This window comes from Python bivittatus, unplaced genomic scaffold, assembly GCF_059951505.1.
Source record: "Python bivittatus isolate LINGU-HERP-01145 unplaced genomic scaffold, Pbiv_v1 ctg000200_np1212, whole genome shotgun sequence".
Classification (NCBI taxonomy): domain Eukaryota; kingdom Metazoa; phylum Chordata; class Lepidosauria; order Squamata; family Pythonidae; genus Python; species Python bivittatus.
In genome coordinates this window covers 17,097,549-17,110,483 of record NW_028277040.1, presented here as the reverse complement: position 1 = coordinate 17,110,483, position 12,935 = coordinate 17,097,549, and the positions used below count along the sequence as shown (strand labels likewise).

Sequence of the window (12,935 nt, the reverse complement as noted above, 5' to 3'; positions counted from 1 at the left end):
ATAAATGGAAGGAATACAAAGTGGGTTTATCTGATCAAGGTTAAAATATATATGTTGTTGTTTCTGATAGCTCTTAATGAACTTTTTTTTGACTAGGCCTGAATTACAAGGTTTTAAAGATTTATTTATAGATAGAGATAAAATATGGGAAGAAGGGTTTTTTTGCTGTATTTTTAGAGAAAGTGATAAGTTATTATGTTAAAAGTAAAGTAAAGGAATGTAAAACTGATTTATTTGATTAAAGTTAAAATATATGTGCTATTATTTCTGGTAACTCTTAATGGACTTTTGCTGATTAGCACTGAATGATGAGGCTTTATAATGTGTTTATTGATAAGAGATGAGATTTGGGTAGAAGAGATCTTTTGCTGAAATATCAGAGAAGGTGATTATTTACTGAAGTTGTTTGTACTTGCTTGATCGAGGGGAAAGTAATTTCTTTATATATCTTTTTTCTTTTTTTTCTTTTCTTTTTTTTCTGCACTTTGCATTTTTTCTTTTTAATCAGTTAACTCAGAAGGGCAGAAGGAAAAAGCTGAGAATTTAAACTCTGACATCCAGATATATAAACACTCTGAATTCTTCCTGCTTGAGCAGGCAGCCAATGATTGTGTTATGACTGCATTCTTCTTGGCAGCAAAGATTTTAATTTATTTTTTAGTGATTTCTTATATCAGGTTATATTGCTGCCCCTGTCACAATTGCAACTCTGGGTGGTACACATAGGATTAAAGTCAAATAAAAACAACAATTAATAATGAAATAAAGGTAGCCAAGAACAAACCCAGTTCAAACCATAAAAAGCCCAAAATCACATAAGCAGGTTCACTTAACCTTCAGACCACGTGCCCGAGGGAACACCCAGGTCTTCAAGGGCTTATGAAATGCCAGCAGGGTCATGGCCTCATGAATCTCAGGGGGTATGGTGTTCTCAAGGGCAGAGGCTGCAGAAGAGAGGGCACGCGTCCTGGGTCCTGCCAGATGGCACTGTTTAATACATGGAACCTAGAGCATGCCCACCTGTCTAATCAGGTTTTGAGAATCTTCCATCAAGTCAAGCCAATAGGAAATAAGTGAGTATCTGTCTGAAGAGCTGTAATTGATTGCCAAGCCTTGCCATGAAACCTGGTACTCCAGATATTTCTAGTCCACAATTCCCAATAGATGCAGTTACCACAACCCATAGATTAGCAGCATTGTGAGAACCACACCTCAGCTGCAGTAGCCCGACTTTCCATCTGATTCCTCTTCTTCATTAATCCAGTTGGAGGTTAGTGGTGCCATCCTAGTTGCACAGTACAGTTTCAGCTCGCCGTGACACAATCATGATCAGTTTGATACAGACTGAAATGGATGCAGGTAGCAAGGATGGGTTGAAAGGTTCAACCTCTCACAGAGGAATTAGCTATAAAACAGCCTAAGATTATATGACAAAAAGATTTCTGATTTATCTTAGAACTGATTCTGACTTGTAGTTAGGACTCATCTTTAAATAGCACACTATATAAAATCAACTATATTTCTCCCCTAATACCAAATCACTTTCCTCATTTGCTTTCTACTATTTTCTCCCTATACAGTTACTCAAAGGCAAAGCACTTATGTCAGAATAATGTGGGATATCTGAGTAAATATTGAAAGGTCAAGTGCTTTTAATCGGCAAAATTCAATCTTTATTATCCTCTTATGAGTCCCACAGCTATCACCAAAACAACACTTTATGAACCTGACAACTTTCATTTTAGAAACTAAACACTGGAGAACCATCATGTTTCTATCTGCCTCCCCAGAACTGTCAGCAAAATGATCTAGGATCTCCCTTTATGTATGCATATATGAATATGGAAATTATTCAAGGCTCTTCTGATGTTCATCCTCACTCTAATGCAGAACTGATGAAGAGCTAGTCATGTTTATCACTGTCACTTCTGCTATTGTGAGGTCTTCCCCTTTTACTGAATTTGTTTTCTTGTGTGAGAGAAAGCAAAAAAGTGAGGAGACAGGAAGAACTCTAGATATTTTTGATGTCAAGAAATTACAGGAAACAAGGAGACTTTTAAAACTGGCAGCTAACCAGTGATCCTGCTTCAAATTCCCTAAAAGTCACAGATTCTGATTAAGATATAGTTTGGTTCTCAGCTGCCAGTGCCAATGGTCCAGAACAGTACAGCTTTGCTGGAAGTTGCTCAAATCTCTTGATGTCACATGCAGTGCATTAAGACTGCTTGTTTTTCTACACGAAGCATGCCAGAGTAAAGGAATAATGTTTAATAGCCATTTACCTTCTTTTCCAATCCCAGCTATATTTTCTCCAGGTTTTTCATTGTAGCTTTTCTTTGGGGGAGGGCGGGGGGGGGGGAGGAATGCTTAAAGATTATTGTATAAGCCCAAATAAATGTATGGTTGCTTTGGGCATCTATGGGGATGGGCATCTGCAGAGGGGAGGCTGGGGGGAGGGGGCAAATGAAAAAAAACTCACATTGCATTATCACCCTAATGCAATAACACTGCCATCAGTTGCTGTTATCCTGGTGTTATTGTGGTTTGCTGCCAACATTATTGCCTATAGGGACTCTCCTAGCTTTCTTCTGATCTACATATATATTGTAAACAATATGTCCTCTCCCAGTGCTCCCAATATATCCCACATGGCAAGAGGAGTTCATAAAGAAAAGAAAAAAACAGCCCCTATTGGTGTGCCTATCTGTTCACGCATGCACAGGCGTAAAGATGCACCAAGTACTTTGGAACTGTTGAGCATAGAAATTACGTAATAAAAATTAGATGTTTTGTGATATGTATGTACACTGCCAAACAATGAGGTTGTCCAAGTGGCTCCCATAAAAGAGAGTAACCCAAACCACTACACTGTATCTTAAATTTACATTCTGTATAGCTTTACCATTGAGAATAAGATTTGGATAGATCATTTCCTAAAACACTGAGTACCTATTTTCCTTAAAAATACTCTAGTGACTTGTTCTCAGAGTATCTCATATGTCATATGTTCTTTCTGGGTGCTGCACGTGGGCGGGTTTTATAATTCCAAGCTGTTATAATTATACACTTGTCTGTGGTGGGTATAGTAGATTTGCAGTTTCTTCCAACAGTAATTGGCTGTATGTGCACTTTAATTTGATTGACTTTCGCAAATCAGGTATATTTAAGATTATTTTATTAGGACAACCAATTTCCTTTCTTTCTCATCACTCATTCCACAAGAATCCAAGAATTCTCGCTGGCAGCCAGACCTCCTGGAACCACAACGGAGCAAAGCGTCAGCATCCTGTGTAGGATGCTGCCAATGGCATTAGTGTCTGTGACGACACTTTGCCTTCCCTGCACTGGCCCTGTACTCTACAATTCACAATCTCTCCGTAGCTTTCTCAGCTTCACACTGCCTTCCACACCCTATCTGGTCACTGCAATCACCCACAAAATTACATCAGTACAATTTTAATGCAAAAGCGTGCCCTGTTTTGCCTTTTCTATTACTGGTGGACATACACCTCGTTTGTGGCAAGGGTGAGCTTTTTACTGTTCTGGGTCTGTTTCATTATGAGAGAGAGAGATGGATGTATTTATGGATGTATTCATAAAATATCTTGCCCAGGTAGGTGGCAACCCCTGGTGGAACACAAAAAGCTAAATAGAGTCAGATCTAGAAAGTACTTGAGGAGCACACAATCAAAGATTACCCACTGTAGGCTACCCCGAGGAGCTGAAAAAATGTCCCAGAAGAAGGCAATTGCTCACTTTCAAATATATATTATTATTATTAAACTTTGTCATTGTACCTCGTATAATGAAATTAAATGCCATCCCCAGTGCACCTTATAAATATAAAAACCATAGAATAAAAAACACACATCCTTCACATTCCATTCACCATTGCACAACCCCTGATGCTGCATTAATACTGCACTATACAGTAGAGTTCAGTATAGCTGCAGCTCTGAGATAAAAGCTATTCTTCAGCCTATTTGTCCTTGTTTTTATTATCTAGAGTATCTAAGGTATTGGATATTGAAGGATACTTCTAAAACAGCAGCTAGTTACTAATTTTGCTTTGTATTTTCTGTGGAATTCATAACCACAAAATACATGTACACAGAGCAGATGGTTCACTTCAGAAAGCATCAACTACCCATGAGCAAATAATCATCTTCAAGAAATACAGACTGTTTTTCCTTGACAATCCTTTTTGTTTAATTAAAATTAAAATTATATTTGGACTTCATGGAGATATTACAGGTGAAGTCTGAACATTTAATTCTTCCTTCTCACATGCCAGAATATATTGATAGAGAAGCGTGTTTCAGGATTATTAAACAAATACATGAAGAAGTCACTGGAAGAATGTGAGGTGCTAACTCTACTCTTTTGATGACCCCTCCTTTGGCAATGTGATTCAGTCAAACACATAACTGAATGGAAAGCAGAAAAAATGTGAATTCCACCTGGTCTTTGCAATAGCACTTGGGGAAGGAAACCCAGCATAATCCTGCATGGGAAAAAAGAGCTAGTATTTCAGACATATACATAGAATTTTTGTATCTCTCTATATACCAAAGTAAGTTTCACTGATCTGGTTCACACTTCACTCTAAGCCATGGTTTGTTGAAGCTTAAGTTATTGAGCAAATCTCAGTTGGTTGGGTCCTGGCAGGGCCCAAACAAAAAGTGCATTCCCCAGGCCAAAACATGCTGCCCGTCCTTCCTCTGACTGAAAGGCAGCCTGGTCTAACTCCAGTTTAAAAATAAAAAACCTTAACCATGGAATATGGGGCTTTTATATTATTAACCAGCAGATTGAGTCAGCAGGTGCATAAATCACCAGGTGCTTCTAGATAAGGCTTTTACTATGCTGTTTCCTTGCCTTAGTTGTCCACTTTTACACTTGCATATGCACCCAAGCAACAAGGACTTTGATTTGTAACTCCACTCCTTTTTTTAATCTCTCATTTCTTTTTTCCTATAATATTTGTATCACAGAGACATATATATGCACACATACAACTTTAGGAAGATGGAACAACTGCACGATTCCTTCTGATTGTGCTTTCTGTTATGCCAAGAAAGCAACTACCTGTCTAGAAACATCCCTAGTCATAATCTTCAACACTAGGGTGATATGCCTGGAATTGCTAGTGAATTATTTCCAAATGTACATCTTGGTCTATAAATTAGCATAGGGAAATTTCAGGCACCTCCTTATACCCTTTTACCCTCTTGTTTGGTGATGCTAAGTAACATCCAAGTGCTAAGGAGTTCTGTTGGACTAAATTGATGTTTCCACACATCTGAAAGTTATCAAGGTTGAGATACACTGGACTAAATTAATGAATACAGAAAGCACTAAGAAGAGAAGAGTCCTAATGGGGAAACAGGAGGACCCAAGAAGTTGAGCGTAGGAACATCAGATGAAAGAAGTAATGAGGAAATAAAAGAATGAAGAGCCCAAATAAAAGGTGGGAGAGAAAACGGACTGATACTAATTTTTCCAGTTACAAGAGAAACAAAACAGAGTTGTATAATATCCTCTCTAATTTATTTTATTTTATTTATATGATATGATATATTATTTATTATATATGTTGTTATAACTTCCAAGATAAAAGAATCTATGTCAATATAAGGCTAATTCTCTAAAAGATTCCTTAATTCGCCTGCTTCATTTTAATTTGCTCAAGTCTCTGAGTTTATCTTGGGGAAAATGTGGGAAATGTTGGCTTAGTTATCTTGGCAACAACTTCAAAAGACAGAACTGGGCAGGAACAGATTCAGAGAGCAAAGTCTTTTCCATCCAAAACATATGCCAATCATAATTGGCAGGATATAACATGAACGTACCCTAACATTAAATAAAGTTCAATTACATAAGAAGGCTCAACAATGAAGACAAAATTTACTCCAAGTCTCTCAAAACTGCATATTATTATGCTGTCACCGGAGGAGAACCTTGCCCATTTACCACAGGAATTTGCTTCTGCTATTAGACCTTTCAAGAGATCAGACTAGGGACCAGGGGCCAGAGAGGGCTGACCTTGCACAGAACCCACTCCAGCATTAAAGGGAAGAGTTCAAATTCCACTGGATTCATGTTCTCTCATGTTCATCCTTCCCCCCAACTTGCCACTGTTGCTTAATTAAAAAAAAAAAAAAGAGCTTATGAAAACACTTCAATCAAGGCATACATAAAATATAATCTTCTCATTAACAGAATTTACAAACGGAGGCTCTACAAGGTGGAATCAAAATCTATATGGTATATGTAAAAACGACTCCTCCTCCTCAAATATTCTCACCTCTCATATTAGCCTCTTTGGAGAAAGGCCTTAATTGCAGGAAAATAAGGAACAATTTTCCTGCAATTAAGGGCTTCCTCCAAAGAGGCTTTACACAGCACCATGTAGCACTTCCCAAGAGGATAATTAACTTTCCTCCAGCTCCCCTTGGTATTTAGAACTTACAACTGGTCCCAATGCCTCGGTGTTGACCTTGAAAACAACTGCAGTTGCCAATGTGAAATTAAATGGTGGTCCAAAAGACGTACGGCCTAGCTTCCCCTAGAGCAGGGTTTCCCAGACCATGAGGTGTACCTCCCTTGGGGAGATGCAGAGTCCAGGGGACGTGTGAGGAACCTTTTAGTTACATGGTTACAATAAACTCGCCTTCCCAAAACTTTAATTGTATTATTTTCACTGTTCATTGGTGTTCACTGTGGTGTCTGGAGTTTTAGGGGAGGTGTGTACATTAAGATACTAAAGGGAGGTGTGAAGACAAAAAGTTTAGGAACCTCTGCTCTAGAGATATGTCATTTATTGCAGGGATGGGTAACCTTTTGATATCCTAGGGCTTAATGTTTCTGAGGCGCCGAGTATGTGGACAGAATGAGGTTTCTTAAAAGTTATGTACCTATCTAAGGGCCTACAATACCACTGTCATGTGTTTCTCACCTGAAAATGAGAAGAAACTGTGTTCTCGGTTTTCGGACATTTAAAGTAATTAAAAATAGTATGGATGTGCCTTAAACTGAGAACCAGTTTGGTGTAGTGGTTAAAGGCGTTGGCCTAGAAAACCAGGAGCATGTGAGTTCTAGGCCTCCCTTAGGCATGAAAGCCGGCTCGGTGACTCTCTCTCAACCCAGCCCACCTCACAGGGTTGTTGTTGTGGGTAAAATAGGAGGCAGGAGTTTTAGGTATGTTCACCACCGTGAGTTGGTCAAAAATAAAAGTGGGATTAAAAAAAAAAATCTAATACATGAGTAATTATAATAAATATGTTTTTAGCTGAATTAATTTGTAAACATTGATAAGCATAATAAATATGTTGGTGATCAGAGGAGTGCAAAATGTTTCAGATTTAAACTTAAAGGGGACATTTCAAACCGGAAATAGGGTATTATGCGTTCTAACACTTTTGCATGTTTCTACTGCCACTGTTCTCATTCATTTCTCCCCCCAATTTTTTTTTCAACAATGAACCCTCAGTTTATCTACGTCCTCATTTTGGACAGTATAACTGATAGGACTGCTACATCTGTAACTTTAGCTTTAAAGCAACAACAGCAAAACATTCTTGTTTCACTAAGCCTTCTGAGATTGGGAACGCTCCCTCACTACGTGAAATACAATTGCTATGGCTTTCTTGTTGTTTAATCATTTGCTTTGAAGGTACTTTGGTTATGAGGGCATATGGTGACTTTGGGCCAGTAACTCTCACTCAGCCCAACCTACCTCATCAGGTTGTTGTGGGGATTATAAAAGGAGGGAGCATTATGTACACCGCCGTGGGTTGTACAAAATAAACATGAGAGGGATGGAGATGGGGGGGAGGGAAGAGAGAGAGAGAGAGAGAGAGAATAAAATAAATGAGGGTTTGTTTTAACTGGAAGGACCTTTGATAATACTGTCCCAGCAGAGAAGCCTGTAACTAGCCTTGTCTGCCCTTGGAACCTAAGCAGGGCTGGGCTTGGTCAAGGCTTGGATGGGTAATTATCAGGGAATATCAGGACTGTAGGCTAGATTAGGAAATCAGAAAATCTTCCCAGAAGGTGGCAATGGCAAATCACTTCAGTCTTATTGCCAAGAAAATTACATGGGTGAAAATGACATGAAATCATCAGGAGTTAAGTTTGACTCTGGAGACTTTTCTTTTGAAAATATTAGGGTGGAAAAACAATTTACTAAACGAAAGTATACACGTTATATAATATAGGCGGCCTTATAAAATGTTCAAATAAAGGTTTCTCTACTGTAAGTTGTATGTATCTTTTCATACATAACTGTCCATATGCACACTTTTTTCTAAGATAGTTTGAAAGTTTGTCTTTCTTCATGATGATTGGTTTTGACAGTTAGCGTAAGCAAGTTCTGTGGTGCGTGAACGGAGCGCTGACAGTGCGCACAGCTTACTGTGAGTGTCCCCCGAGGTCCTGTAGAATTAAAATAAACACCTGAAAGCGAGGAAAACCTTGCCAGATACAAACTGTCTATTTGCTCTTTTTGTTCTTCGTAGGAATGAAAAGCAGAAGCTCAGTGGCACAGTGCGTGTGGTCCTTGACAAAGGTCCCTCGTTCATTTTTCTTAGCATCTCCTGGCGAGGAAGAACTGGGACATCCATCTGAGACCTCGGAGAGCTACTGTAACCCAAGACAGTCAGGGTAAACACTACTGGATCAGACTCAGCTGGACTTGATAGAAGGCAGATATGTAGTTGTGGTTTGTTTAGTATAAAATAACTGGGAGTCAAAAAAGTGTAGAAATACTTCATGCATTTGATTTCCATCTACAAAGGTTTATGAGCCTCTTGATTTTCTGTTACTACAATAACAAATACAGACATCTGCATCTCCTAGTAACACCCTTGTTTCAGCCCAGGTTACAAACGTATCTTATACTACTCAATGTTGTAATATATTTTTCAGCATCATCCTGTTGGTTGCTATATACACATCTTTAAATACACTTTTGTACATCTCCAGGAGGATCCACTAGAGGCCAGTTTTCACATCCGTTAGGCTGTGGCTAATAATCCTTTCCATGAGGGTTGCTCCTAATATTTGTTTAGCATGCTAGGAGTAACACCTCTAAATCTGAACAGAGCTACGGCTGAAAAGTGAGTGGAGCACCTATGTTTGTTGAAAAACAAAATTAGCACACTTCTTTCACTCGATAGAGGTATTTAAAATGTGAGAAGCTGCTTTGGCTGAAAAATTACGACAAGTTTTGAAAACTCTACAGTGAGGATAAGTGTATTCAAATTTGATCACAAATTATCCATATTAACATTTTTTTTCCTAGATTAGCTTTGTACAAATAGATATACTTAATGAATATGGATGTTTAAAATGAGAATTGATGATTGGCATGTATTCACATATATGTTTTCAAGTAGCTATTTTTCCTTTTTTTTTTTTAATTTGCTTTTGATCTTGTTCTTGGTTTATCTTTTTTTAAACACTGAATTTATTAGTTTTGGTCTTTATATTTATAAAAAGCAAATATGTTTTATAAAGAAACACATGAATGATTTATTGGTAGTTTACAATCTTATATATCAGAATTTCCAATGCAGTCAACAGAATGCTGTAATGTTTGGTGTGACAGTGGAGGAAAATGATTGAATACATGTACAGTCACATTAACCATATTTAACTGGGTTAACGCAATGCACATTAACTGTTAACAACAGGACAATCAATATAACTTTTGTCTTGTAACCAAAATATTGTTGGTTCAAAATCCAACAAGAAATTGTTTGAGAACCAGCTTGATGTAGTGGTTAAGATGACAGGTTAGAAACTGGGAGCATGTGAGTTCTCGGTCTCCCTTAGGCATGAAAGCCAGCTGGGTGACTTCGGGCCAGTCCCATTCTCTCAATCCAGCCCATCTCACAGGACGGTTGTTGTGGGGAAAATGGGAGGAGGAATTTATGTATGCTGCCTTAACTTGTACAAAACGAAGGTGAAATATAAATAAATTAATTTAAAATGTTATCCACTGTCATCTATTTCCTTCTCCTGGCCCTGCCCTCTTTTTGGTGCATGGCATTCAAATAATGTTCTTGGACCCAAAGACCATATATAGTATAGGTTTCCCATCCACCCAGGTTTTTCTCAAACATATCCTATTTTATTCAATATTCTGTCCATCTGGAAACCCAAAATCTGGCAAAACATCCAGGTTTCAGAGGCTGGCTAGAACATATCAGTGTAAGTGGGAGCACTGCATTTTCTACAAAGACACTGTAAGTAGAGGGTATGCAGAGAGAAGTAAAAGAAGTCCTTTTCCAGATGATGGAGAAGAGTGGGATGGGGTTGAATTATTGACAGGGGAAGCCAGAGGAGCTCAAAAGAAAAAATAATTGTAGATGTCCTGTCACCAAGGAAGACACATGGCATCTTGCCATCCTCTGACTTATTGGAAGGTGTTGGCATGCTTGATGGGCATTCTAGCTCCTGAAATCCCATAATTCCCCCATTCCTTTTTCTTATCCAGGTTAGAATCAGCTGTATCTCCTTGTAACCCAGACCACGCTGGCTGGCAGTGCTGCAAATTGTAGCCCAACCCAATTGGAGGATGCCAAAAAGGGGAAGAATTTCTGATGCAAGGAGAAATATAACGGAAGCTCATCTCCTACAAAGAGACGACAGAGCTACACGTGAGCTTGCCTGTTTTAAAAAGACCCCAGAAACTAAACAAAACAAAATTCCTGCATGGAGTTAATGTGACTACCATCTTTACTCTTCTACAGTAACTGCTCCTCTGCCTTTTTGCTAATGCTTTGTTCTGTTGACTCTTTCCTTTAAGCCTTGAGAGACAGAATATCTGCTGGAATATAAATGCATAAATAAATAAATGCTGCACACCATGCTATATTCATCTACAAACATCTTTAGGAAAAGCAGTAAAGTCTAATAAAATTATTTGATTGCTAAAATATGAATATGGTTGATTCTGGGCTGTAATACTTTTTAAAAATGCAGTTCTTGTTTCTGGCATCAAACAAGTTGGCTTTGTTCACAGATATTGTATGAAGCAATAGCAAATGCAAAAACAACTCCTGAAATTAGTTTCTTACATATGGTGATAAAATAAGGTCTTGAAATTATTGGAAGATTTGAATGTTGATTACAACATGAATTGATCTGTATTGCGTTGGAAGAGAAAATAGTTTTATGAAGAAGGAAAATAACTCCCCCAAAGGCAGAACCAGGGTAGACTTGACAGTCTAAGATGCAAAACAATAATACTCTTTTATGATAATTGGGGAAGTGGAATTTCTTTCTATCATTTCTTTTTTTTTCCCCCCTATCATTTCTTTGTAAAAATTTTGATGCAAAGACATGCTATCATGTAGAGTAAACATAACACGTGAGTAACTTCCTTAGTGGTTTGCAAAGACCTGGAAGAAAAGCACAATACTAAAAAATTTCACTGCATTTGTAGAGTCATCAAGTAAACCATTTCTGATATATTGTCTTTGCCATGTTATAGTGCATGACCACATATGGAGGCTCTTTTAACCTAGGGTGTGATCATGTCAGTTCTTCTCCCTGGCATAGTTTACTTTCACATTTTCATCATCCACCATCTTGAATTTTAGCAGTAGCACAAAATTAAATCAAAGAAAAAAAATCTTAGCTCAAGTGTGCCAACAAACAAGAAAGCCAACAAGCCTAAAAGCTAGCATAGTTTTAGATTACCATAATGGTAATCTAAAAATTTTATTCAAAAGAAGATGCTCTGTAACTAGCCTGAAAGTACTAGTAAATGTTTAACTCTCTAATCTTTCATTTAGGACCACCATATCTTAAGATCAGCAAAGAGGACAGCACAGTAATAGTTCACATCAGAGTATCTCCACATCAATTAAGTGTTTTTGTTACCCACTTCCCTATCATGGAAATAGGTTTAATATACGCATTAAGCTCCTTTATGCCAATATTTAATGCTCTCTTGTTTTTTTTCTTAGCCAGACCAGATCTGGACTACAATAATCCAGAAGACCACTAGACAGCAGAAAACTAACTCTCTGCTTCTATCTAGTAGCCATATATGGTATGGCTACTCAATCTCAGAATTTGGTGAAAAGTAACCTCCACTGAATGACCTTATACCGTATATTCTAACAACTCATACCCATACAATATGAAATAAAATTTACAGGAAATAGGCACTCATGCATCCACTCAAAAATAAGTCTGTTGAGTTCCATGAAACATATTCTCAAGTTAGCATGTAAATCAAGAGTAAGCATGCTGATGTTCTCAAAAATTTTAGAATATGTTGCCTACTGTCCCTTGATGTTGGTAACACTGATTGATGCTGATGGGAACTGAAACACAAAACACCTGCAGATCTCAGGTTGCCCATCTTCCTTCAAAAGTACAAGACTATAAAGGTGCATTCCTGCAGTGCTCAGCTTATTATACACTTGAGTGCTCTAGTCCACAATTATCCAGCTGATTTATACAAATGTTTTAAAACTGCATCGGCAGGGAAGAAGGAGAGGCAAATGCTTTTGGAGATATTGGAAAATGCACATTACAAATTCTGTAATTGTAAAGCGACATAAATATTCACACACAGAAAAATAACAGTATACCACTACGAATGCTACTAATAACAATAATGGGATTGTATTAGAAAGAACAGATGTGAGAATGGGGGGAAAAAGCTAATTGCCATTGGAATATCATATTGGGTTTTGAGCTAGTAAAAGTAATTGAGTGGAAGGAGGAACAGCTCCATTTCTCTGGCAGACATAGCAAAAATTCAACAGCTGAACTTACCATATTATGCCAATCTCATTAATAGGTCCAAAAGAAGCTCCCTGAGCCATAATTGTCTATGCTTTGCTTGCAATGGGAGCAGTTAAGGTCATAGCAAAAGAAGCTGAAGTAAAGCCAGAAAAGACTTCAACAGCTCT

General features: G+C 37.9%; 1 protein-coding gene across 2 annotated transcripts in view; it reads right to left on the bottom strand.

The window, feature by feature from the left end:
* Positions 1–12,935, bottom strand: part of PDE1A (phosphodiesterase 1A) — a 144,895-nt gene that overhangs the window by 122,532 nt on the left and 9,428 nt on the right. The window lies entirely within an intron of this gene.